Here is a 6,000-nt window from a genome sequence, read left to right on the forward strand (position 1 = left end):
ATATATTGTATAATGTTTTTTACTCCTTATCTGGTCCTCAGCATACGGCTGCATCTTGTCTGGGACAAACTGACATTTGAACATTGGCCACTGTGTTATTGCAGAACACATATTGTTCTGCATACGTCAAAACAAATGACAGCGTTATCTTTCCACTGATTGTACCTATAGTAAAGTCACAGGGGGTGGCATTTATAATTATTACTCCCATGCTCTTCTATAGAAACCACTGAGGGATTCAGATGTTTATTCCTCAACTGTTGGATCTCGTTTCCTGAGTCACTCCAATTTCTCTACAGAATCTAGTCAAGTGGAAAACTAATAGAGCAAAAGGAAACTTCAAGCTTAATCCAGCCTACAACACATACCTGCAATCAACACTAACTAATACTGTGCCCAAAGTCAAGTTACCATCTAGGATCAGTTAGGAACTTCCCTCAGGGCTGCACAAGTGCCAACAGGTAGTATTTCAGTATATGAAAACTGCACATATTGAATAGAAAGTGGGAGGAGCTAGAGTTTAACAGGAGGCCAACTACTCATTTGGGCAATCCAGCAGGTTAATCTAGCCAGGACTGAACCTGCAAGAAGCTGTGCAAACTTCTTGTTGCGGTCAGACCAGAGTCATTAAATAAATAAATGCAATACAAGGAGGTGTCTTTTATTTTTTCCTTGGCCTGATACAAGTTTTGGGTTTTAAGGAAAAATAGGAAACAATGAGGAAGTTTTTCATGAAAATGCAGTAGGTCAGATGGTTCCCCATGTGACATGGGTAATGAATAACGTGTTTTACATGAGTTCTGCCTGGTCTCACAGCGAGAGATATGACTCTCACTGGGCACAGTAACATAAAAATTGTGACACAACAGCCATGAATGGCCCCAAACTGCTTGATGCGGTTACTTTGTCAACCATGTATAGTTTGAAAAAAGTTATAATTTACCCAGAATTCAAGACGAATGAGTCTTACCTGAGATAGTCAAGAAGTAGACAGCTTTGTGCAGTTTCTATCGGCAGTCTGATGAATAGTTAGACCCAAGACATATTCAAAGTCTCTCTTTGGGAAATCATGTGAAAAATAAAACAGACCTTTGACCCTTTTCCTCTCATTGCATTTCTTCACATAAATGTTTTGTACATAGGCATACAACACAACACAATCTCCAGGAAGACTCCTGAGAGTGAAGCTCCTTTCTCACCTGAAGTGAAGTGAAGCGCAATGGGTGTTAATGTTGGAAAGAGGTGGGTTTCTGAAGCAGTGCTGATGAAGTATACCGGTGCTTTTACTGTGCAGTGTATGGGCTTGTTTAAACAAAAAATGTTGTAAAAAGATTATACTCATGAAAATGGAATATAAGGACTTTTACATCGATTGGTTTTTGAGAAGCCTGGAGCAATTCTTGCACCAACAAATTCTAAATAAAGATCTGAATAACAAAGACATGCAAAGAAATAAAATGTAGGCTGGAGTGAATAGAACTGGGGTAGGGGAGATTAAAGCACAGAGTTTAAGTGCATGTATAAAGATGTTTAGTTAGATAGTGTATCAGTGAATCAGTGTGTGTGATGGCAGGATGGGGAAAGCGGGGCTTATCCGTTGTCATTTTGTGTTTCTCCCTCAGGATTAGACTTGTGTCTTATTAATGAAAAACTCATCAGATATCAGAACAGCTCCCTAAGGAACCAACCAGCGTTATGAGACACAGGTCAGACTAAGACCCTGTTTAAATACTCTTTCTGTGTGTGTGTGTGTGTGTGTGTGTGTGTGTGTGTGTGTGTGTGTGTGTGTGTGTGTTACAGAAGGATAGAGAGTGTGAGTGAGCAGAAGAGAGGCAGCAGAGTGGTATTTAATTTTCCAAGATGAGGGATTATCACTAGCAGAATTTGATCGTTCTGCTCTGATCTCAGGATGTTCAATCACAGCTTATCCCAAATATTAAACTCTCTGTCTTTTGACCCCTCTCCCCTCAATCCGTCTCACACACACACAAACGCGCACACACACACACATTTCCACACGTACAGATGCTTGCCGAGCTTCTCATTGAGGAAAGTGGCCCACTGAGCCTACTGTCAGGGTGTTGTGTGTGATTGTTCAGCCACCTGGTCACCTCAGGGGACGGGGTGAGGAGGGTGGAGGTGGGGGAGGGGGTGAGGGTGAGGGTGTGTGTGTGTGTGTGTGTCTTTGTGTGTGTGTGTGGGGGGGGGGGTCTCTTGTGATACGATGCTATGGCTTTAGCGTCTTATGGAGGCAGCTGAGGAGAGTAAATTAAAAAACTGTTACGTCTAATCCGGAGCACCAAGAACAAGTGGCACACAAAATCTGATCCTTCGTGTTTACATGGATCTGGATGAGCTTAAACAAACACACACACACACACACACACACACATTCAACACAAGATTCCCTCTTAAATGACATACACACATACACCGCATACAAGCACACATATTCCCTGCTGGTAAATACTCTGTGATTGTGTACCAGGCCGGATGGTGGGAGGGAAGGAGGGGTGGATGGTGGTGGGGCGTGGGGGGGGGGGGTGGGGTGACAGGCGGTACAAGGCCCTGATCTGCACTCTCATTTTCAGCCTGGAGATCTGCACCCGGGACATCTGGGTCACATCATTACTGCAATCTTCTGCTTGTTCATTCCCAGCTTTACGGGGCTTAGAGTGACAGACCTGCAGACAAACATTGACACAAAGCACACACACATACAAGGATACAGATATATCCAGCATGTAACAGTTGCAAACGTTGAAATAGATCACGTCTGAAAGAAGATAAAATGATGTTTAGGCTTCTGAGTAAGACAGATGATGAACTACATTGAAGAAACTGAATAATGTACATGCTGTTTAAAGATGTGTGTATGCCAAATTAAAGTGTTTCTGAATAGCCACTCTTATAAACTCATAAAATACATAAATGAATATAAATGATTATAAATGATTACAAGTATGACCTGAGGTGGACTAGTAACAAACTGCCCTGCAGCAATCACCTGTTTTCTGGAGGAAGTTCAATGTATCTGTTTGGTGCAGTCACATCGCCCTCTAGTGGCAGAAAAGTGGTTTTACAATAGAGTGGTAGTTCCACAGAGTGACCAACAGGTGGTGCTGCTGAACAACAGAGCAAAGAGGCAGGTGAATTAAAGTTAGCAGGAGCAACTCTGTCTTCAATAGACATAATTTGTATAAAATAAAAATATTTTGCTTTACTGCAGTTTATATCAATAATCCAAGACAGTATACTTATAGTTATGAAGCAGATAAAATGGGCTGTGATGACACAAAACTTATGAATGAAGGATTTTAACCAACAGAGTAGAAACTGCAGCTACATTTTATCCCTTCACCAAAAAGTAAAGTTCTTGAAATCAAAGCTCCTGAAACAAACAGAAGTTAAATATCTAGAGTATTCATGTGAAAAAGATTTTTTAAAAAACAACAAAAAAAACAAACAATATGATTGACCAGGAAGAATGTTACCAATTAAGTATTTAGAAAAAAGCTTTATGTCTTGTTTTACCTGTATTATTTTTATTATGTTACTTTTAGCTATATAATAATAATGAACTGAAAGTTTGCACCATTCATGAAAAAATCTATACAGTTCTACAGTTAATCTACAGTTTGCAATAGTTAGAATAAAAAACAAAATAGACCAATAATAATTAACCCTAACTAATTAATCCACTAACTAACCCTAACCCTATGAAAGATGTCTTTTTCTACTCCAGAAAAGTCACAAGAATATGAATATATATATATCACACCTTGTGTTTTCCTGAATATAGGCTATTTTATTCCCTAAAATCCTAAAGAGTCCTAAAACCTGCCTCTTGCATTATATTGACACAGTCACGATTTAATTATGTAATGTGCCAGTTATGTTTTGCATTGACTGATGTACCAACCTTTAGTCTATAGATGACAAACAGCTGATGACAAGAAGCAAGAAGCCAGGACATTTAAGTGTATTTTTAGAGTGGCTCCTGAATATACCACAAGTGCTATAGAGGGGATTACTGTGTGACGTCGTCGGTGTTCAGCACATGTGATCCCCTCACATTCGGCTCATGAGGATTTACCTGCCTGTCACCAGGTGAGTGTTAATCTAAAAACTCTGCTCCAGGTGAGGCTCGAACTCACAACCTCGGCATTGCTTTGCTGAATACTGTCATATAAGTACCGCGCGCTAACCGATTGCGCCACTGGAGCTTCGGCAATGCTCGGTCAAGAAATCGGTTTAAGACAGACGAAAGCTCTCGTTTACAATCAATATGTTATAATTACGTCGTGTTGTGTTTTCAGTCAGTGCAGCGAAATAAATAATGGAGACTGGATGAGAACTTATGGTCGCAGAGAGTCCGGCAGTCAACAGCTTACACACGGGCCGACTCACATGCTGCGTTCAAGTACTTCTCACACAGCTCCGACACAGCAGTATTTAAGCCTTTTGTGTGTTTTACTGTTCCTGTTTTTAAAAAAGAACAACAAACAAATAAACAATGTGACTTTTGTGGTGGTGACTCTGATAGGCTAATGATATGATATGATGATAAATGCAAAGTATTTTACACATGACAAAATAAAGAGAAAATCAAAATATGATGCATCAAATCAAGACAAAAGTGAAAAAAAATGAAGTAAAAAGGAAATAGCTGGAGAATATTAATATATAGATTGCCTCAGAATAAAGGTGATGTTCAGGGTCCCCCCAAAAAGGTTTGGAAAAAGTGCCCCAATGGCCACTAATACTGGCACATTTTGCAATGACAACTAAAAACCTTCCCATAAAGTCACTGTACAATGCACCACCACTGCCCCAGCTCTTCTAGCTACTGTATGACAACTGGATACTTTTGGGATTGGGGGCCTCGATGGGCTTCTTTTCCACTTGATTTGAAGCAGCAGAGCACATAGGCTACAAGTTACTTGAGGACTTGAGTAAATGTATGTATGAAGGCTACATTTCCATCACTGGACAGATGTAGTAGGTAGATGGCAAGTTTAGGTTCATTAGAAAGTGAAATTAGTAATGCAATTCAAAACAGTGCTAATAAACCCATACTCATGTTAATATGTAAAAAAAATATCACTTTGATTATAAGACTTTCATAGTCTGATAAATCATCAGACTCACTTGGTGTTACTGTGACATATTGCTTGAAGCTAGTCCTTTCTTAAATTCAATATTTCAGACAGCAGGTGAAGGCAGCAGATTTTTACAGGTGCTGACTGTGCTACTGATTAACTCAATATACACTACCTGGCCAAAAGTATGTGGACACTCCTGCGATTTGGGATATTTTTCAGCGTGTTGCTTAGGACTCATAGCTCCAGTTAAGGGAAGCGGTGACACTTGACTTTAAGCCCCCCCTTATCTTGCATTTATAATCAGTATATAAACATGTAACAAGTGGTTTATAACAGACTATAATATAACTGTAAACAGAGCCAAGTGTTTATTAATGTATTTGTTAATAATTCCACCTGTGAGCAAACATAAGTGGAAGCTGCTGGATAAGCAGATAACAAATCATAATATAGTAACAACATAAAACATGTCTTCATAGGAAATGATATCATTTTTGACAACTTCAGTACATTCATAAAAATTTACGTGCCCTAATAGCTGCTTACAATTACTTTGTAGTGTGTTAAATATATTGCTTATAAATGCTAAATAGTAAAGTGTTATCAGAAATGCTTTTCTGAGTTTGGTGTGGAATAACTGGACTGCACAGAGTCCTGACATCAAGCCCATCCAGCTCCTTTGGGATGAACTGGACCATGGACTGTGTGGACTGTGAGCCGGGCCCAACATCAGAGTTCAGCCTCAGTAATGCTCTTGTGGCTGACAGGGAACAAATCTCTGCAGCCAGGTTCCAAAATCTTGTGGAAAATCTATAATACACATTCAGCTGTCCACATACTTTTGGCCACTACTGTGTCGACACAGCAGTTTTCTTCTTATCCACTGAAGCCCCAC

The 6,000-nt window shown here is 39.8% G+C and overlaps 1 non-coding gene across 1 annotated transcript; it reads right to left on the reverse strand.

Annotated features, from left to right (window-relative positions):
* Window positions 1-4,132: 4,132 nt before the first annotated feature.
* On the reverse strand, window positions 4,133-4,226 carry trnai-uau. The gene is made up of 2 exons: window positions 4,189-4,226; window positions 4,133-4,168 (listed from the first exon to the last, which is right to left on the reverse strand). It is a non-coding gene; the product is annotated as a tRNA-Ile (tRNA).
* Window positions 4,227-6,000: the final 1,774 nt, after the last annotated feature.

This window comes from Seriola dumerili, unplaced genomic scaffold, assembly GCF_002260705.1.
Source record: "Seriola dumerili isolate Sdu_G_001 unplaced genomic scaffold, Sdu_1.0 BDQW01000068.1, whole genome shotgun sequence".
In the NCBI taxonomy this organism is placed as follows: domain Eukaryota; kingdom Metazoa; phylum Chordata; class Actinopteri; order Carangiformes; family Carangidae; genus Seriola; species Seriola dumerili.